Source organism: Monodelphis domestica, chromosome 3 (genome assembly GCF_027887165.1).
Source record: "Monodelphis domestica isolate mMonDom1 chromosome 3, mMonDom1.pri, whole genome shotgun sequence".
NCBI lineage: Eukaryota > Metazoa > Chordata > Mammalia > Didelphimorphia > Didelphidae > Monodelphis > Monodelphis domestica.
The window spans coordinates 521,070,834-521,093,498 of NC_077229.1; positions in this window are offsets into that span (position 1 = coordinate 521,070,834).

Below are 22,665 nucleotides of genomic sequence, written 5' to 3' on the forward strand. Positions count from 1 at the left end.
ACGCCTAAGGGGAAAGAAACCTATTGAAGAGTGTCTGATATACTGAAAGGTATTTGGTCAAATCCAAAGGGGATCCATCTGAAGAAATATGTTTGCAAATTCTAAAAACATGCGATGGCTCCTTTTCATGATTTGAAAACACTATAAAATGGAGAGGACTCTTCGATTTCAGCTCAGGGGGATTGGGGCTGCCCCTCCTTAAGGAGAGAAGTCATGTGCATGACAAACTTTCAGGCAATAGAGCAGGTGTTTGGTGCACCTGCAAGCTCGATTAGAGAAATGATTACTCTGGGCCCTAGCTGGGAGATTCATTTTGGTGGCATTTGTTTATATTATGTTGGATTGCGGCGAACACTGAAAGAAATGAGGGCTCTATTAACGTGTTGTGCATAGAAGGGATAAAATGTGCTAAAAGGGAAAAAAAAAACAATAGCGATTAAAGGGGAAGATTTTATTGGCCAAGTTATTAGCACACAAGAATGTCTCAGAAAGCAGTTGGTACACAAAGCTCCATCTCATTCCCCTTCTTGTCAGAGAAAGGGAGTTTTCTCTATTATACTCCTGGAAGATTTGCTCTTTCCTCATTACACCCCTTCACTGGCAGCATAAGGGATGTGATTCTAGAGCGAGCAGGTTGAAGTTGACCTTGGCTGTACTCTCCTGCACATATTGCTCTCTGTTGAAGTCTTTGTGCCTCATATGGCTTTCACTGGGTGACCATCTGTGGCCATTCTGCAGCATATCAGTATTCATAGGGTGACCTCAGATGTTACTCTAGAGAACTGGCAGTTATTAGTGCTATGTACTTTTGTATGTAAATGTGAATAATTGTCTAAAAGTGGGGTTACCATTCAGAGTGGTCGAGGCCAGTCATGCCAAACTCAAATAGAAAAGATGGCCCACAGGTTGTGTATTGACTTCAAAAACCTCAAATTAACATTGTCTATGTTGCAATGTACTTTTACTTATTTCTTTAAACATTTCCCAGTTCTACTTAATCTGGTTCAGAACCCACTCCAGAGTTCTGGAATCTTATGTGCTTTAGATACCTTTGGTGTGATAAACATTTTTAAACCCTTACCATGTGCTAAGTGCTGGGGAAACAAATAAGAAAAAGTAAAATAGTTTTTGCCATGAAGGAGTTACTAATTTCATTGGAGAAAATAATGCACAAAAGGAAGCTGAAAAGGTCGGGGTTGTGAGGCCAGAGGCTGCTGACATCCAGCAATGATGAAGGTGATAATGATGGAGTTGAACCTAAACTTTGCAACTGGTAGTGAATGAAATGATGGCTGCCATTTTGAACTCTATATAAAGGGAGTATAGGGGAGGAGATTGTTTTTGTCTTTGATTCTGCCTCCCAACTCTCCAATCAGAAATACAAGCAACTAAAGGTTCTAATTCTGTGTGAATAGCAAAACAATATCTGGAAGGTGTTTAGAAGGTGCTCTCACCACAAAATGTTCTTTTCTCTAGGTAGTCTTGCATTAAATTCTGTGAAAACACATCTAGTCCATTGCATTAAAGAATTCATCTCTTTTAATGCTCTTTTGAAATGTTTATAACTTGTGTGGTTTTATATATTGTGTGTAATGATTATTAACATCTTGGTGTGAATTAGCACTTTTGTCTCATGAAAGAATCTTCATGCTATCCTATCATAATCTGAGTGCTAGTGAATGTGGATATTTTCTTAGGCATAGATGGAGATTTTAAAAGTAGAAAAAGAGAGAAAATCCGAGAGGGGTATTTCCAAGTAGGATTTGGATAACAAGAGAGTTCATTAGGAAACTAGATGGAAAGGTGTTGGATTTGGAGATAAAGGAGGCATAGCAAGGACAGGTGGTTTGACATTGAAGAAAAATTTGCATCTTCTATGAAGGATATTATGGAATTACTAGGAAAGGGAGGAGAGATGATGTACATTCATGTTGAAGTTCCCTCAAATTCCCTCAAATTCCAATTTCTCAATCTCTTCACATTTTGTAATCTACTATATTCCAGTTCAAACCTATTCTTTATCCTCATCTTGAATGTCCAGTTCCTCCTCATATCAGTACCTTTACAGGCTACTTTTCTTGCTCTGACTTCATTTTCCTACCATTTCAATTTCTTTCTTAAAGTTAACCAATTCAACATCACACTGTTCACTCCATGCATATTCCTCATCCCTTTTCCCTATTGCTATTCATCCCTCACTAAATTCTAAACTCAGATAACTTCATTTCTCTACATGTGCCTTCAGTCTCATCCCTGTCCATCATCTCCAGTAGATTGTGTTCTTGTATCTGTTCTTTCTTTCACCTTTTCCTTTTTATGGATTCCTAATTTACTGTCTACAAAAAAGTTCAGGTAGTCTCATATTTTGAAAAAAAAAACCCTTCACTAAATATTACCATTTCCTCATACTATTATCCTATATCTCTTCTTTTTTTGGTCAGAATCTTACAAAAAACAATCTTCAATTTTTTTTCATTTCCTCTTCACTCACTTTCCAGAATTTTTCAGTCCATTCTCTAAGTGAAATAGCTTTTTGTAAAGTTACCAATAATCTCTTGAGTCGCCAAATCGAATGAATTTTTATTATTCTTCATACTTCTAGTCCCAATGCTGCATCTGCTTTCATTGACCAAATTCTCTTTCTGGACACTGTTCTCTGTTTTTTCATAATATAACAGCCCTGATTCTCTTCCTACCTGTCTTGGCTCACTACTCAGTCTCCTTTGGTTATTTTTAAAAATTAATTTATTATGTATTATTTGTTACCATCTTCAGCTATTTCCTAAAGTTCTCTCCTTGGTTTTCTCTTTTCCTCTTCCCTTCCCTTCCCTTCCCTTCCCTTCCCTTCCCTTCCCTTCCCTTCCCTTCCCTTCCCTTCCCTTCCCTTCCCTTCCCTTCCCTTCCCTTCCCTTCCCTTCCCTTCCCTTCCCTTCCCTTCCCTTCCCTTCCCTTCCCTTCCCTTCCCTTCCCTTCCCTTCCCTTCCCTTCCCTTCCCTTCTTCTATTCTGTTCTCTTCTGTTCTTTTCTCGTCTTCTCTTCTACAATGGGTCATACCTAAAGTGGAATACCTAGGATTTATCTTGGAAAAGGGGATGAGAAAGATTTCCAAGAAAAGAGTAGAGGACATACAGAAGCTCACCATTCCAAAAACTAAGAAAAACAGAGAGAAGAAACAAAGAGGAAAAGCTGAAATGGACAGCTAAGACTTTGAACTTTGTAAATTTGTTTATATAAGAAGAGGACAGATGGAAATAAGACTTATATGTAAGGCTGAGTATGTTGAAATAATAAAACAAAAGTAATTTCACATTTTAGCGAAATAGCATGTATCACTACATACCTTGGAAGAAAGAAGAGATCCATCAGTAAACATGAGAAGTGGAAATCTGAAGAAACTTGATAAGTATTATTTCAACACAACACTATTAGACACAAAATACAAAATCACAAACTGACATATTGGGAGACCTTGTTTAAATAAACAAGTGTCTGAAATTGTATTTATGAAAAATGTAAATACGTATATAGTTAGTTCCATAAGGTCTTAGGCAAATAGAAATATCAATAGATATTTCTATTTGACTGACAAATGAACAAGGTATATTATTGTATTATATGTAAATAATCTCTATAAATAATGTATATACTCTAATTAGGTTAGTAACAGTGATAGTATCTGTAAACATTTAGCATAGCATGTATATATGTTGTACATAAGATTAGGTTATAGATTAGACTAGAGACTTAGACAATAGTTATAATCAGTAGGGAACAGATTAGGAATAAGTTAAACATAGCATAGATAACTAGTTATACATAGAAATAGACAAGCTGCATTTGCAGATAGTAAACTTTTAATTGTTTATTGTAAAGCTGATGCTGAAATAGTGTTTAATGGAAATATATATATATATATATATATAGATAAGATAGTCTGCAAATAATAATATATATATATATATAAATAAAATAGGATAACTATTTGTTTTTGTTACTTTGCAAGAGTAAGTAGTATTAGCTCTGATTCAAATTTCTTTGTAGTGGGTTTGTTCAAACATTTATTGTACTGAATTTATTGTAAAACCCTAAAACTACCCTTACCCAAACTTTCCTGCATAGAATTCCTTAGAGTAGATTTAGTAAATTGATAACCATAATAAAAATAAGTGACCTTGGGAATGTCACAACAAAAAAAGGGGATGATTGTGGAAAGGAAACAAGGAGAAGTTCTGGACTTTCTGCCATTGTGTTGAAACAAGCAACAGTGGGAATATCCATAGAGAAGAAATTGACAAGACTGACAGTTGGTGGGGAAAGGGGCAACTGGGAGTGGCAGTTGGTCTTGTGATTTGGGAACTTCCTTCCTGGCATGGGGAGTGGGAGGAGCTTGATCTTCACAGTCTCTAGAGAGTGGTGCCAATATTTTGTTCAGTCTGAAGATATTGGCCCAATCAGCTCTGAAAGTCAGAACTGTTCTTGTTGCTTGCTGTTTACTGCTAAGATTTTGAAATTAAGAAAACTAGCACTGATATAGCATAGACGGGAGTGGGAGAAATCCCCCACCAGCCTATGAGGCCAGGCCTCAGCTCCAAAGCTGAGAAAGACCTTATTTAGGGATATCCCTCTTCCCTTTTCCCTGATACCTCTCGAATCCTAAATGGTTATTAAAATTTATCTTATTTGAATATTACAGTCAGATAAGTGGACTATCGTTTCTGTAGCATAGAGGGAGCTGAACCTCAGTTCAGTCATCCAGTTACAAATGTTCCTTATCAGACCCCTGCTAGGTGACCAAAGTCAGGGGGAAAAGGCTTGTCCCTCGGGAGGGTCCATGTTTAGCCTGTTCTGAGGCAGCTTTGGTATCAATCCATAGAGAAGACATCCCCGCAGGCTATCATAAGTGGCTCAGTTCTTGGACACCCCATTTTGTTCAAAAATAGCCTCTTGGTGGGGCCATCTCTCTCCTTTTCCTCACGCAGCCATATTCCCTCTCTTCCTTCAACTTCTCCATTCCCTGCACAAACCTTCCGTATCCCCTGTTCTTCATATCCACCCATTTTTCCTTATAAATATTACAATAGATAAGATGGATGGATGGATGGATACACCTAAATTACTATCTCCCTTGATAAAACATTCTTTGAAGTTAAGAGTTGTGTTTTACTTTCTGTCTTTGTATCATCATTGCTTAGCCCATTGTAGCAGCTTCATAAATGCTTGTCATTGAGGCATGCTTCCTAAAAATTTGAGCCTATATAAAGGTGCAAGGAAGTAATCACTTGTCTGATATTATTCCTGAAGTTGAGGGAAACTAATTTGGAAGTGGTCAAGGAATGAATATGGACTGAGACATGAAATAAATTCCATTAAGGGAACATTTACTAAACATGCCCACAGAAAAAAATATCCCTGACCTCAAGAAAATTACAGTGTAAAGAAAGGAATATTTTAAATATTTGTACTGTACCAGAAATTCTTTGGGAGTGGAAATGGGCAGGTTGTAGCAGGGAGGGAAAAACATGCATACAGATAAATATAAGATAATTTGAGGAGGAAAGGAACATGAAGAACTAAAGAATCAGGCAAGGTCTTATGGAAGAAATGAAATCTGAACTGAGATTTGAAGAAAGATAAGAATTGAGGGAGTGGGAGCAAAGATGAGTTAGAAGTGAATTCAAGGAATTTGCTTTTATGAATTCATCAAGGAGGGAAATGGAATTCTAAGATTGAGAAATAGTGCGTAGTATGCTTTGGTTGAATTATAGAGCATATGAAGAGATGGAAATGAGACTCAAGTAGATTGTTGATGCTCAAGAGATTTAAATTCCAGGCTGAGGAGTTTGTATTTTATGTTAGAGACAGGGAGCCATGGAAGGATTCTGAGCTATGGAGATCTTTAAGAAGATTGTATTGTCACCTGGGTGGAAGACAGATCAAAGAGAGGAGAGATTGGAGTCAGGGAGTCCAATTAAGAGACCATTAACAATATTTAAAGTAAAAGTTAGTCAAATTCACTTCTGATGCTGATGAAATGTCTAGCAAGATTCAAGATGCTAATAAATTATCCAGGAAGAAAAGTCTAGGAAGTGGCTGGAAGAATGAGGATAGAGTTCAGGAGATCTTTGCACTACATTTGGACATTATGGAGTGAGTATATGGACTATGAGAGTGCTTGGATTGAAAGAGGAATCCCTTTAGAAAGTCTGATCTTGGAAGTTTGAAAAACTAAACAAAGAATTCAGAGTCAGAGGGTTCCGCGAGTGCATATGAGAGAGAGTGACTGACTCAGTCAGTTTTGAATGTCGGGACAAGTGCAGAACTAATGAGGCCAGGCTGGGTATAAGCCTCAATCTGAAAGATAGTCCAAGGGCAAGTTTGTGACCTGGATCCCATTCCTTCACCACCCCCTTCCCGAATATCCAAACAGTATCTAGATGCCACCACAGAGGACAGACAGGCCATCATATGATCTCTTGTACACTTTATCTGAATCAAGGCTTCTGACCATGTCTTAGTTAAGGGAATAGAGTGCCCTGGGTGCGGGTGTGACATACCACGGGCCTCGGCCATTTCTGATGACAGTTTGGTGCACAGTCTTGCTTCAGAACTTTGCCCAGGATGGGTTCTCCATTTGCCTCTGGGCATACCCTATTGTATGTTCACTTAGGAGGCGATGACAGTGTGTCCAATAAAACAAGCAACGGGCTCAGAAAACGCTTGGGGGGGGGGGAGTAACTTTCCATAAATAGGTAGTCCTCTTTGTAGCTCTGACTCTTGTACAACAGTGGAATTTCACAGGAGAGGATGCCTATTCCCAGAGACTTGGACTCAGTATATTTGTTTCTTTTTATGTCTTGAAAATTTTTATCAAGTAGGAACTAGGCTATTCTACACCCGGGGCCTCTAAATTGGCTACAGTGTCCTCCCTACGGGAATGATATGGTAATTTGTCATCTTTGCCATCCACTGCGCCTTATAGCTGATTCTTCAATTGCTTCACCATTTTATTTGTAACTATGTGGATTGAGATGACAAAATTATGGTTGGATCAGTTTTCAGAACTGCTTTGCCACCTAAAGAGGAGGTACAGCCCAAGTTAACTGGAAATAGCCTCAGAGATGAGCCCTTCTCTCCCCCCCTCCCCATTGCCTGTTTGTATCCTCCGGTCTTGTTCTCACAGAATTAAGGTAACCCGACATAGCCTCACGTCGGGCCTCAGGGATGAGCTCTCTCTCTTTTTCCCCCCTCTAGAATTGCCTGTTTGCATCCTTGGGTCTTGTTCTCATAGACTTAACTGGAAGTAGCCTCACGTCGGGCCTCAGGGATGTCCTTCTCCCTCCACCCCCACCCCCCAATTGCCTGTTTGCATCTTCCCGTCTTCTCCCCAAATGCGGACGTCAGTCCTCATAGAATTCTGGTCAAGGGCTGCCTTCTGGGTCACTGTCTGCCTCCAGTGCAGTGACGGATGATCCGGGCTGCCATGGCAGGCACGGCCCACTGTGCGCTGTAGTTTCTATTTGTAGCTTAGGAGAATTGGCAGCCGTCGGGCCCTGGCAGTCCCCTCCAACATAGTCTTTGGAGGAGCACACACTGTTTTTGCATCTGGCGCCTCTTCCCTCGGCCTCCCAGTTCAGCCCGTCTTCCCGAGCCTTGCGCTGGCCGCACACTTCATCACATTGGGGGATGGGCGCAGTGGGCTCCACACGGCACCGGCGTCCTCTCCCATTTCTGAATCCATCACTGCTCGGGAAGCTTGTTGGCCTCAGCGAGCACTTACTGTTCGCCGTGCCCAGCAGCCACGTGTGGAGCTGCTGCCAGGAGGTAGATCATGTCGGAGCTCCCGGGCGAGGAGAATCAGCCTGCTGTAAAACACACACTTCTGCCGCCGTTCTACTCCATAGCCTGTCCCCAGGATGATGGTCGCCGCTCCTCCCTCCCTCCTCCGAGGGTCTGCGAGCCTCCACAAGCCATTCCCACTGGTGGATGCACATGGCTGCCTCCCTGTAATTTGATGGAACTGCTGGGCGCGTTTCCTGCTACTGGCTAATGGAGAGTTCTGACTCCTCCATGCTCGGGTTGTTTTTTTTTTTTTCCTTCTAAGAGAAGGGCCGGGGCTTTTCCAAAAGGAAACCCCTCTTTTCTGTCCTCTGCTCTTGAAGGGACCCAGGCTTCATAGACCACCTTTTTATCAGGAAAAAGCGCATTTTTAGTGAAGCTGGCTTTGAGCATTTCTAGAATTCACAGTAAATGCACCATGAAAGAAGACCCTCAAACGAACAGGATGGGCTTTTAGAGTGTCCTGCCAAATAGAAGGGAGCAAGACACGCTCCTGATATCCCCTTCACCTTCAGTGTCATTTTTATCTGCGGTATGTATGTTTCCTGCTTAGTATTAGCTGGCAACGGACAGCGCCTGGCTGAGGGATCTGGGAGAGCAGCCAGACGACAAACAGCAGAAATTAAACAAGAGGACTGCTTGGGCATGTAGGCACATATAAAAGAAATACAATGGTAATCACGGGGCCCAAATGGACCACAAGCTGAATATGGGTCAGCGGTGGTGTTCCTTAAGAAAAAAAAAAAGGAAGAATAAATGCAGGGTAGTATAATATTAAATTAATTAATTTAGAATATTCTTCTATGGTTACAAGATTCCTGTTCTTTCCCTCCCTCCCCCTCCTGTAGCCAATGCACAATTCCACTGGGTTTTACATGTAGGGTAGTGTAATGGGAGATTTTAGGAAGGCAACTGGATTATAAGGACTGTCCTAGAATGCTGGGAAGCTGACTGACTGACAGGGGTTAACCTAAAATCTCCTATTACAATAGGGAAAGTGAGGAGGAAAAAGAGGCAGGGAGAATGTGGTCCTGTAAAATAAAATAAAATCGTTTAAAAAATAAGCAATTTTATCACCTCTAATTTGAACCCATCCCTGATACCCACCCCAACGGGTAGCACCCTTCCTCTTAAACTACCTCCTATCTGATGATCTCACTTTGTATCTAGTTGTATCCCTTCACTTTATATTTCTATTGTGTATATTTTTATTTGTACGGAAGAAGCCTCCATTGGTATGTAAGCTTCTGGTGATACAGATGGTTTGACTCTTTGTACTCACTCTTATCACTACCACACAGCATAATATCTGGAATCTGATAAGCAATTAAAATTATGTTTTGATTGATTTCAATAAAAAGGCAATTTGAAAAGTACTCAAAATGAACAAAAATCAAATGTGCTAAAAAGAGAGGAACCAGGAGAGGTTATGAAATTATCTTCTTGAGCCATTTAAAAAATATTCTAAGAGCCCCCAAACAAAATAAAGAATTTAGACAGGAGAACCACAAATATGATGAAAGAATCATAAAATAAATCCTAGGAGGTAAGAATATTTTCTTATTTGATTGTCTCAGAAAACCTGGGAGGCATAGTATCCCAATTTTATAGAGAAGAGAACTGAGATAGAAGTTAAATGACTTGCCCAAGGTCATACATCTAGGAAACATCTCAAGATAGCTTCCAAACTCAGGTTTTCTTGACTTTAGGCCCAGGGCTCTGGGTCTAGCTATTCGTGGTGGAGAGGCAATAGTTAACTAAATTTAGTTGGGCAAACTAACTGATTATGTATAGAATTTCACTTAGAACAAAAAAAAGCAAAATTATATTAATTGCCTAAAAAAATAAACTTTTGCTCAGATGAAATTTACACATGAAAATTATCTAGATAATTAATTTATGCTTAAGACTCACTACACACAGCTTTTTAACTCATTTCTTTTCAGAGTTGTTCTAGCTTCCCCAGATGATTTTTTTTTTCAGAAACATTTAAAATTATTTTGGATATAGATATAGCCAGTGAGCAATGCTTTGTCCTTAGATTTTGGTGTAGGCCAAGACTGATCAAGACATCCAGGTCTGACCAGGCCTTTGGGGACTTTCACAGAAATGAAGGAAAACAAGGCAGTGACAGTCCAATCAGAAGCTAACAAAAGGAAGTTTCTTCAGCTACTGCAGGAGAAAGACATTTAGAACAGGCAAAGGATGTTCACTGAAGATACAGGTCATTCAGGGCAGCAAAACGGTCCTAGTTTATGGTTGACCAAAGTCTGAGGTAAAAGCTCCAGCTCCTTCTATCCTGGCTGATAATGCATTTAGGTGACCACAGATATTTGTGTGTGTAAGTCTAGTTTTTGATATTTAAATATTTAAGCAAACTTTTTTTATTTTCTCTCTCTGAATTGTTAGGAAATTGCCCTAGTCCTTCATTCCTCTTTGTATATGTAGACACATCTGTGGCGTCAGAGAAAAAAGTCTTTACTTGGGTGTTCCTAAAGTTATAGAAAATAAAAAATGAACATGTAATGTATTTTTAAAAATTCGAATTCCATAAGAATCAATCAACTATTTATTAAATGTCTACCAAGTGCCAGGCATTGTTTTACTTATTCACAGAGGATAAATTTGAAAAAATGAAACAAGTCCTTCTCTCAAGAAGCTTAAATTCCTTCACGTGAGACAGTATTTAGGTTTTTAAGTATACACAGAAGGCACATAAAATAAATTAATGCCAGTTGGTTTTGAATTTCAAGTGGTGATTGGGATTATGAATCACCAACTTCTCTAAACTGGGTTGGTTGGATTTCTAACAAGTCATCACAAATATGTAATGTCTACAGTCAACGCCATGGATCTTTGTGAGAGACACACAGAAGTGCAATAACTTTGTATAGCTCCTATAAGAGCAATTTTTAAAACTTGCCTACAAATTACAATTGGGATAGTATTAATGTTATGTATAGATTACTCTGCTAAATTTAGGTGCAACACTTTGTTGCACTGACAAATTGAAACAATGGTATCCCCATCTACTTTATGATTAAAGTTGGGGCTTTGATGATGGCCTAAGATGTTTTCTTTTTATAATTAAATGCCTCAGTCAAAATATTTGCAAATCTGATCAAAATCAACTGGAAGCATCTTGTACTATTACTTTTCCCCTTAATTTCATAGCTTTGTTGAGATGCAATTACATATAGAGGAAATGTCTGTTTATACAATAGGACAAGTGAAGAAAAGCATTTTTTCAAGGAATTACATCAGAGATTATAAAAATCTCCATAAATCTCAATATCTTCACTAAAAAAAAGATTGGACAATTGTACACAAAATTATATATATTGCTGATAAAGAAACTTCAAAAATCAGATTTGACATGTCATATGATTGATTTTGATGAGCTCTTTCTTGGGAGGTAGATATACACACATATTGTCTTAAAGGATATTTTATTTTCCCAATCACACATAATAACAATTTTCCGCATGCATCTTCTGAATTTATAATTTCCAAATTTTCTTCTCTCCACCTGCTGGAGATGGTAAGTCATTGGATCTGATTTATGCATGTATAATCATGCAAAATATATTTCAATATTGTTCATTGTTAAATAAAATCAAAATCCCCCCCAAAAACACAAGTAAACTAGAATGAAAAAAAGTGTATTTTGATCTGCATTCCAACTCCAACAGTTCTTTCTTTGGAGGTGGCTAGTATTCTTTGTCATATATCCCTCAGAAATCATCTTGGATCATTGGATGCTGAGTAGCTCAGTCTTTCACAGTTGATCATTCCACACTATTGCTGTCACTGTGTACAGTGTTCTCCTGACTTTGCTTATTTCACTCTGTATCAGTTCAAGTAGGTCTTGCCAGCTTTTTCTGAAATCAGCTTGTTTATCATTTGTTATAGCACATTAGTATTCCATCACCAACACACCATTTGTTCAGCATTCCCCTGTTGAAAGACATCCTCTTAATTTCCAATTCTTTGCCACCATAAAGAGCTGTTATAAGTATTTTGTAAAAGTAGGTCCTTTTCCCTTTCAAGATTTTCATTTATTTTCTATGGGGATCACCTGTTCCAACCTTTTCATTTTACTATAGATAAGGAAATTGAGAATCAGAGAAACTGAGGGCAGATGTTCCACGGGACTTAAGAGCCAGAGCTTCAAAGCTGGTCACCTACCTTCAAATATAATCATTTCACATAATTACACAGATACAAAATTTATTACAGAAGTTGAAATAAGACATGGCAAACAATTAAGTGTATTGGATAAAGATGAAAGATGAGTCAAGGATGTCTGTGAGGGATGGATGAATTTATGACAAATAAATGAACTCTACAACCAACCTGATCTTACTTGGAATATATTTTATGTACATATAATAAAACAAAACAAAAAGAAAAAACACTCTCATTCTACAAAGGGATTCATTTAGTGACAATGGATAGACATAGCCTCCATTCTCAAAAATTTTGTCTTTTGAAAGAGGGATCAAATATTATAGAAAGTCAATCAACTGATAAATATTTAAGAACTATTATATGCCAGAAACTGTGCCAGGTGAAGGGATACCAGAAAAAAAGAAAAGATTAAAGGGAGCCCTTACTCTCAAGAAGTTTACAGTCTAATCAGAGGGACGACATGCAAATAATATGTACAAACTAGGTTATATATACAGAATACATAGGAAAGAATTAATAGAGAGAAGGCTAATTGGGAAAGGCTTCCTATAAAAGAGAATATTTTAATTGAGACTTAAAAAAATCCAGGGAAGTAAGTAGGCAGAGCTGGGGAAGGAGAGCATTCCAGGCAGAGGAGATAGCCAGAGAAAATGCTCAGTCAAGAGATGAAGTGCATTGTTTAAGGAACAGCCTACAGTCTAATGCCAGTGGATTAAAAAGTATTTGAAGAGGAGTAAGATATTAGAAGACTGGAAATATAGAAGGGCTAGGTTATAAATAAAGGGTTTTGAATGCCAAAAAAGAGTATAATGTATTTAATCTTGGAGGCAACAGGGAAACTCTGGAGTTCATTAAAGGGGGGAAGTGATATAATCAGACTTATACATTAGGAGAATCAATTTAGTTTAATGTTGAATAGATTGGGTGGATGAGAGACTTGATGTAGGGAGAATGAGCTAAAGAACTTGATACATGTATTTTCATGACTTGCATGTGATTTTTAATAATTGTTTTCTAATATTGAACTTTTTGTAATCCATATTCTCTCTGTCTCTCATCTTCCCTCCAAAGACAGTATGCAATATGATATACCTTATATGTGTACTATCATACAATATGCATTTCCATGTTTCTCATGTTGTGAAAGAAGTCACATATTGCTTAAATTAGGAAAAAACTCATGAAGGAGATAAAATGAAGATTAATGTTTCACTCTATCAGTTCCTTCCATGATGGTGTGAGAAGGGAATTTGTATTTTTATTGCATCAGTCAGAGAATTAGATTTCCCTTCTATTTATTTTAAATTTGGGACAATCAGTAACCAGGGAATTGATCCCACAGGCACTGCCCTGCTAATCGAGGAGCTAAGATTGGTTCCTAGGGAGTGATGTAAGAGAGCTAGTGGGTGTAGTAAGGATTTATAAGATGAGACCCAGCTGGAAACTTGGGGGACCGTTATTTTCTGAGACTGAGACTCAGAGACAGACACTGCGTTGTTAGGCTCTGGATTATTAGGCTAGGAAATTCTTCACCTCCTTTCTATATTTCTCTCTTATTTTCTTTATCTTATTAATAAATCTGGCTATTAACAGCCTTGTGACTTAAGAGTTAATTACAATTTTTGGCAACCACCCATTCTAACGATTACAATGGCAGATAACTGTTTTTGTCATAAGTCTCTTGGACCTTTCTTGGATCTTTGCATTGCTGATTATAGTCATTTACAGTTGATCATTGCACTTTATTGCAGTTACTACATAGAGAGTTCTCTTGGTTCTGCTCACTTCACTTTGGATCACTTCATATAAGTTTTTCCTGTTTTTTTTTTTTGAGATGGTAATTTTTATCCTTTCTTAAGACATAGTAGCATTTCATTACAATAAATCACATACCACAACTTGTTCAACTATTCCTCAACTGATGGACATTCTTCCAGTTTCCAATGCTTTGATATTCGAGTAGCTATAAAAATTCGTATCTTTGAGTAGTTTTAAAATTTTTTGTACCAATAGGTTCTTTTCTATTCTCTTTGATCTTGCTGGAATACAATCTAGTAGAACCATTGCTGGGTCAAAGAAAAGGCATAGTTTTATCAGCCTTTGGCAGACTGCTTTTCAGAATGGTGTATTACTGCCTCGATTTGTCCATGTCCCCTCCAACATATATCATTTTCCTCTTCTGGTCAAGTTAGCCAGTATGAAAGGTGAGAGTTAGTATCTCAGAGATGTTTTAATTTGCACTTCTCTAAAAGTAATTTGGAGCATTTTTTCACATGACTAATGATAGTTTTAAGTTTTTCATCTGAGAACTGCCTGATCATATCCTTTTACCAGTTCTCAATTGGGGAATGAATTGTATTTTTAAAAATTTGACTCAGTTCTTTCTCTATTTGAGAAATGAGGTTTCTGTCAGAGATAATTGCAATAAACATTTTCCCTGTTTTTTTTTTGTTTGTTTCTGTTCTAATCTTGGCTTAATAATATTTTAATATTTAGATAACCTTAATTGTGTGAGCCCTTCCCACAGCATAACCCTAAAAATACATTGTCTTGTCCTTCTTAGTAGGCCCTTCTCTACAATTAGATTGATTTTGGGGTTTCGAACATGTCACCTATTGCTGAGCTTTTACTCAGTCTTTAAAAATGTTGAAAGGTACCAGAATTTGTGAACCATGTATATTGCCTTCCATAATAGCTAGCATTTATAGAGCACTTTAAAGTGTACAAAGAACTTGAAAAACATGAGCCCCTTTTGTCTTTAGAGCAACCTTGAAAGGTAGGTGCTAGTATTACTCTGTAGGTGTTATCATTCCAGATTAGGAAACTGAGGCAGATGGAGGTTCAATGACTTGCCTGGATCCCAAAGCTAGTCATCTGAACTTCGATTTGAACGTGGGTCTTTCCAATTCCAGGTTTAGCATTCTATCTGCTCCCCCAGGAACACTGACATGTCTTGATCAGTCCCCAGAGTAGGGGCTTCGATGGAAACTTATTGTTAATAAAATAAAATAACCTCCCAAGCAAAGTGCTCTTTACCTTTATAGAAAGCATTTCTTTAGAACTTAATACCCAGGATCTTTTCCAGTAAAACGATTGCCAACAATCTCTCTCTGATCTTTTGTTCTAACTCTTGAAATTTGTTAGCAGCAACTTTATAATCTGGGGGGAAATGAAGGACAGAGAGAGCAACAGAACTGATATTAAACCACACTGCCTTTATTTGGTCCAATATGCGGGGCCACTCAACCAAACACCAGAAACCTATTGACAAGCCAGAGATTTGCCCTCTCTAGGGATAAAGATGCCTAAATGAAGGGAAAAGATATTGAATGCTTTCCAGCACTATGGCCCACTTTAAAAATGAGAACATGGAGACACACACAAATCAACAATTATACTGAAGAAGGATCTTCATGTGGCACTATGTTTATAATGAAATAATTATAATTCTACCCCAGGAATGGATTCATATTATGGATTAATGCCAACTGTTGTTCCTTCTTATTTGGTCTGCACCCACTATTGTTTCCATGGAGCCTATAGGATTTATTTTGAGGGATGTTTTTGTCCCCTGAGAATTTCCCCTTCATCTCCCTCATCCCACATTTATATCAGGACCCCTGTAGCCTACTATCTTATTTTCTATTATCTACCCTCCCCTTTTTCTGAAGATCAGAGATCGCTGACCATTATGTTTGGCTAAAGATAATCTCATTTTCCAATGATCTGTAATATCCAATGCTTCACCACTCTGTCTAAATGAAAGCAAGTAAGGCATCTCACTTTTTGGGTAAAGTTTTTCTGAAACCAATGAATTTTACCAAGATTATATTTGTAACTTATCTTCCTCCGAAGCATGGTGTTGTTGAGACTATTCCCTTTTTGTTTTTAAGTTTTAATTCTCTTCTCTGAAGTTTTATTATATAGTTTATTTATTATTGTTTATTATTATAGTTTTGGGGGGTGCCATGTGTTTAGTAATTCATCACTTATTGCCTTGCAATATCTCTTTTATCATCGTGAACCGTTTAAGCTTTTTATTGTTTAATTTTTGTCATGTTTGTTTTTTCTTCTCAACAAGATTGAATTGCCTTAATAATAATAATAATCCACCCTTATATAGTACTTTAAGACTTTTCAAAGTGCTCGCCTTATACGGTACTCTGAAATAGATGGTATAAATAATGTTAACTCTTTTTACAGATGAGAAAACTGTACCCCTTCTGGTTCCTCATACATCATTCCAGGTGCTCAAGAAATACATGGTTTGATTTCATTTTAGAATAACAAATATTTGGGACCTGCAAGATGTTTTGTTTTTATTTTTTAATGTTATTTTTAATTTAATAGCCATTCTAATGTTTTCAACTTTGGAAGAAAAACATAGACTGCACCAATTTCACCAAGGTAGTCCCCTAAAAGCTGCTTAAAATCCTAAGTGAACTGTAACTCCTCATTTATCACAAGCCGCACTCTCTACTTCCTAACAGAGAACTATGGGTAACTTATAGACTGTATCCTATTGGCTTAATTATATTCAAATGAAAATATACTTCTTTTAGGAAATCACCCATTTTAACATGACTAATTTTAGAATATTGATGATTACAAGATGTTTTTAATAGAATAACTCCATATACTTCAAATTCTCCATATTATCCCTTCTCCAATGTGAACATTCAAATTAAAGACACAAAGATAACAGGCAGCACAGAATAGTGATGGAAAGAGTTCCTGTTCTAGAGCTGGACTCAAACCACAAGTTTACCATTGGTCCATGTAAAATCTCAATTTCTGCAAGAAGCCTTTTGCAATGAACTCCATGCCCTTAATACCAGTGCCTTTCTACCCAGATTATTTCTAATTTAACTCAAATCTATTTTGCTTATGCCTAGTTATTTGCATGCTGTCTCCCCCGTTAGATAGTGAATTCCTTGAAAACAGGGACATTTCCCTCTCACTGCCCACCTTCTTTGTATCCCTAACTCTGAATGAAGTCGATACTTGACATCTAGTAGCCACTCATTCTAAGTTGTTGACTATGTGATTGGGAAGCCACTTTCCCTCTTCGCCCCAAGAGTCTGAAGCAAAGCAAAGAAGGCAAACTCTCAGCCAGATCCGCCTTCTTATCTTTCTTGAATTTTCATTTTATTACTTTCTTTCAAATTAGACCAACTCTCTTTCCCTCCTCCAATTTTATGGCAGTTGCAGTTTGATACTTCAACACAATTTTCTTTAGCTCATTGGCTGAGTCATTGGTGTTTGTGTCTTAGGGAAAGAAGATTCCTTTGGCTTTAACGTTAGATAAGATTGCCAAGACAATTCCAGTCCACCCCAAAAGGAATAGGGTGCTCTTTCCCTTTGAAAAGCATCACGAATCTTTAGTGGGAAAAGAAGTGGCTGCATCACCTCAGTCTAAATGAGTTAGATGTTGGGCTTGGGTTTTTGGAGTGACTTCATAGCAGTTGAGACAAGAATGTCAGCCTTTCTAGGTGTTCCTGGAAACTAGAGCTTTTCTTGGGGGCTGAAATCATCCAAGGGAAGCCTAAAAAAGCATCTCTCGGTATCCTTTCCATCTGAATCTCAGAGAGGAATGTTGGTCCTCAGCAAGCTGGAAGCACAAAGTAGACGCACCAGGTATTTTAGGATGCTGTGTCGGATTTCATGTGGGGAAGCCTGCTAGTGTCTGCCATTAAACCGTGAGTTATTGCTCCTTGGGCTTGGCATATTTTTTTGACCCTCAGGGCAGGCAAGTTCCACAGTTCTGTCTCTTGAATGACAACAGGGTCAAATCTCAGCTAGAAGCATGCTGGTCTGTTTCCCTTCCACTTTCTTCTCTGAATAACAGAAAGCTGTCTTTAATTTAAAAACTGCCACTCATCGTTTATGGAAATGGTTTTTCAGGTAAAATTCAGTGGCAAATATGAACTAGTGACTGCACCAGGAATTGGAGACAGGTGATAATTCAGTAGTTAGTTATGATTTTTTTCAGATATGGAATAATGGTAAAAACATAACAATTTAAAAAAAAACTGGATAAAGCATACTTCAAAATTGTGCTTTGAAATACCGTTGCTGAGTGTGATGAAGATGGTGGAGTAGAGGTAGGAAATCCCTAAGCTTTCCCAAAATCTTCTTCACACAATTTGTAAATAATGTCTTAAAATGAATTCCAGAGCCCTGGAATCAACAAAGGGATGGAGTGAGGCAATTTTCCAGATGGCTAAGGATTTCAGATATGAAAGGTCTATTTTACTGGGATGAGAGAGAAGCACCCTCTAGTGCTCACCCTTCCTGGTGAGCCTGGGCACAAGCTAGCAGCGGGGCCCCAAGCCTGGACATAAGGCAGCCAGTGGTGGTCCATACCCAGGCAAGCCAACAATAGACGTTGGCGGTGACTCAATGAGAGGAGGAAAGTGACTTCAAGAGTTCTTGGGTCATAGGTAGTAAGATGATGGGAAAACTGGTCCAAAGAGACAACAGGTGACCTTTCTCAAAGAGTGGGTGCAGATTCTGTTGTGTTGCCCATGCATGTTTCTATGGTCTCAGAGCAAGGGGGAATTGTAGCAGGACTAGAGATCTGGGTCAAAGTTCCAGGGTGGAAAGGAGTGCTTGTAGTCATAGACCAAGAGAGCACTGAACACCTCTCTTCCTTGATCACACCACGTTGGGGTAACTGAGACTTGAAGATCCCCAGAAGTAGCCCTGAAGGTGGCAGCATAAAAAAATCTAAAGTTTAGGAGTGTCTTCTCAGGAATAGAGGTCAATTTTAATATTAAAGTAAAAGTCAAGAAAAAAAGGCTGGAAAAATAATCAAACTTCAAAAGTTAAATATGGTGGCAAGTAAGAGCTAAGCACAAACACCAAAGAAGAAAATTAAATCAAAGTAGCTATATGTAAAGCTTTGAAAAAAAAAATAAATGTAATTTGATCTCAGGGCCTGGAAGAACTCAAAAAATATTTTAAAAGCCAAATAAGAGACACAAAGGAAAGGGGGGGGGAAAGAAATGAAAGTAAATAGATCTAATTAAAAGAAGAAAACTACATCTTGATAAAAGGTAGTGTAGGTAATGAAGCAATATCAATACATACATATATATGTATGTATGTATATATATATATATATACATATAAATGCAACAAATGTTATAGCATCCAAATTTTTAAAAAACAGTTAAATGAGTTACAGGATGAAATAGTAAATTTTTTCTATTTAGGGGACCTTAACTTTATCCTCTCAGAACTAGAAAAATCCAATCACCAAGAAAGAAGCTTAAAGAAATGAATAGAATTTTAGAAAAGTTACATATGATAGACCTCTGAAGAAAACTGAGTGGGAATAGAAAGGGATATATTACTTTTTCTCAGTGGTAAATGGCACCTCCACAAAAAATAACCAGGCATTAGGGGATAAAAAGCTCACAAGAAAATGCAAAAAAATATTAAATGCATCCTTTTAAGATAATAATGCAATAAAATTACAATAAAAAGACTATGGAGATAAATTAAAAGTTAATTTTAAACTAAATAATATAATCCTAAAGAGTGAGTGCTTTAAAAAACAAATCATAGACACAATCAATCATTTAATTAAAGAGTATGACAACAATGAGAAATCTCAAAATTTATCATAGGTAAGCAAAGCAATCTCTAAATGTGGATATCAATAAAATAGAGAAAAAGCAGATCAATGAATGGGCATACAAGTAAAAAAAAAGACCTAGAAAAAAGGAAAAAAATATGATTAACCACCAAATTAGATATTCTGAAAATCAAAAGAAGCCAATTAAATTGAAAATAAAAAATAGTAAATCAAACTAGAATCTGTTTTTTTAATAAAAAAACAAAACAAATAAGACAGATAGCCAATGAGTTAATTTGATTTAAAAAAAGAAAGAAGAAAATTAACTTAGCATCAAAAATGAAAAGGGTGAATTCAATACCCAAAGAAGAGGAAATTTAAGCAATTATTAGCTATTTTGCTCAATTATATGGTAATCAATCTGATAATCTAAGTGAGATAGAGAAATATTTGCAAATTTAAAAATGGCAGAGATTAATAGAGGAGGAAATCAAATACTTAAGAAAGCCCATCTCAGAAAAAAAAAAAATAAGCCATCAATGAATTGTGATAGAAAAATTCCCCAAGGCCAGATGGATTCACAAGTGAATTTTATCAAACATTTAAGTAATAATTAATTCTAATTCTATATAAATCATTCTGAAAAATAGGTGGAGTCTTACTAAATTCCTTTCATGACATAAATGTCATACAAATACCTAAATGAGAAAAAGCAAATCAGAAGGGAAACTATGGACTAATTCCTCTAATAAATACTTATGTAAAAAAAACTAAATAAAATATTAGCAAGGAGACGATGTACAAGGACCATATGGGCTTTATACCAAGATTATAGGACTGGTATAATATTAGGAAAACTTTAGCATAATTGATCAATAAAAAACGAAGAGAAATCATTTAATTATCTCAATAGATTCAGAAAAGGTTTTTGACAAAATACAATATCCGTTCCTATTAGAGCAAAGGAATAAAGGGAACTTTCTTTAAAATGTTAAGTAGTATCTATCAAAACATTCAGAGATCATTATATATATTTAGGTTAATCTTAAAAATGTCCCCAAAACATAAAGAGTAAAGCAAAGATGCTCATTATTACCAGTATTATTAAATAATGTGCTAGAAATGAGTTATTCCAATAAGAGAAGAAACAGAAATTGAAGGAATTAGAATAGGCAATGTAGAAACTAAATTATCACTCTGCAGATTTTATGAAGGTATACTTAAAGAATCCTTAGAATCCTAGAAAATCAACTAAAATTAGTTGAAATAATAACTAGCAAAGTTATAGGGTATAAAATAAACACACATAAATCATCATTCCTGTACATTACCGACAAAGCCCAACAGCAATAGAGAGAGAAATTACATTTAAAATCACTGGAGACCATATAAACCAAAATGATCTAACCATTCTGGAGAATAATTTGGGCTGCTCAAAGTGCTATAAAACTGTGCAAACCCTTTGATCCTATAATACCACTCCAAGCCTCTATCCCAATAAAAAAGAGGGGAAGGACTTATTCATTCAAAAAAATTTACAGAAGTTCTTTTTGAGATGAAAAAGAATTAGAAATTGAAGGAATTCTGAATGGCTGAACAAATTAGACTATATGATTGTAATGGGATACTAGTGTTCTATAAGAAATGATGAACAGGATAATTTTGGGGAAAAAACTGGAAAGACACGAACTGAAACAAAGTAAAGAGGGCAGAATCAGGAGAACATTGTACACAATAACAGAAATGTTGCACAATGATCAACTGTGAATACTTAGTGATTACCAACAAAACAATGATGCAAGACAACTCCAAAGGTCTCAGAATAAAAAATACTATCCACTACCATCAAAAGAACTGATGGAGTCTGAATGCATATTGAAGCATACTATTTTTCAAGTTTTTTTTTTTTATATAACACGTGTCTTATTTCCACAATATGATGAAAGGAAATATGTATTACATGATAGCACATGTATAACCTATGTCAAATTGCTCACCGTCTCAGGGAAAGGGAAGCAAAGGGAGGAAAAATTCAGAAATTGAAGTGGAACCCCCCCAATATTAAATTAAAATAAAAGTTGTTTTTAAATGTAATTAGGGAAAATAAAATACTTTATTAAAATACCATTGCCAGTTAACTTGGGTCACTATTATTTTTAATAAATAAAAGAGTGTGAAAAAATAAAGAAAAGGAGTGTCACCAAGTGGCCTAGAGTCCTAGTAAAACACTTTTGCTGTAACTAATTCCTGCTTTTTGCTCTTTCACTTCCCCACTACTCTCTCCTTTTTTTCCTTACAGCTTTGCCTCAGTCACTGAATCTATGGTAACAGCTTTGGGCATGTTGACTAGCTGCTTCTTTTCTTGTCTTTGTAGAATCTGTTGTCTGCTACTCATTAATTCAACAATGGGAACCTGCCCCACAGCCTTTATTAGTCAGTCTTCCTTCAAATCAATCTTTTGGCCCCCAAGGTTCTAGGAATTTGTTTAGCTAAAATGATTGATTTGCCTCCCCCATAAATTTTATTTTTCAATGAAAAAAGCAGACATTTCTCAATTTCTAAAAAGTTTTTTATACTTTGCTGATCAGATCTTATCCTATGTGTATCCTTGACTTTTTAGACTTCAGAAAGGTATATAAGCAGTCATAATTTTTAGATGGATAATTTTAGAACTCTTGGTAGCAGAGTGATCACATAATGTGGTTAACGCTAGCTGCTATAGAAACAAATTTAATGACTTCAGAATTTTATAATACTTTATGTAGTATTTTACAGTTTTCAAAGTATTTTCACATGCAGTTTAATGAACATCTTAAGAAACTCCATTGTGTAATAATCAACAGGAATACAAAGGCAAAATGAAAGACTTTCCTGCTCTCAAGGTCAGAAGTAAATATTTGAATTGAGGATGGAGAGAGTTTTAGGGATGGGGAGGTGGTAGGAAGTGGTTAGGGATGGCTGCACAGAACCGATGAAGAAATAGAAAGATTTTTGAGAAGCAAAGATGGGGAAAGAGTGAATTCTATGTGCAGGATATTGTTTGTGTAAAATCAAAG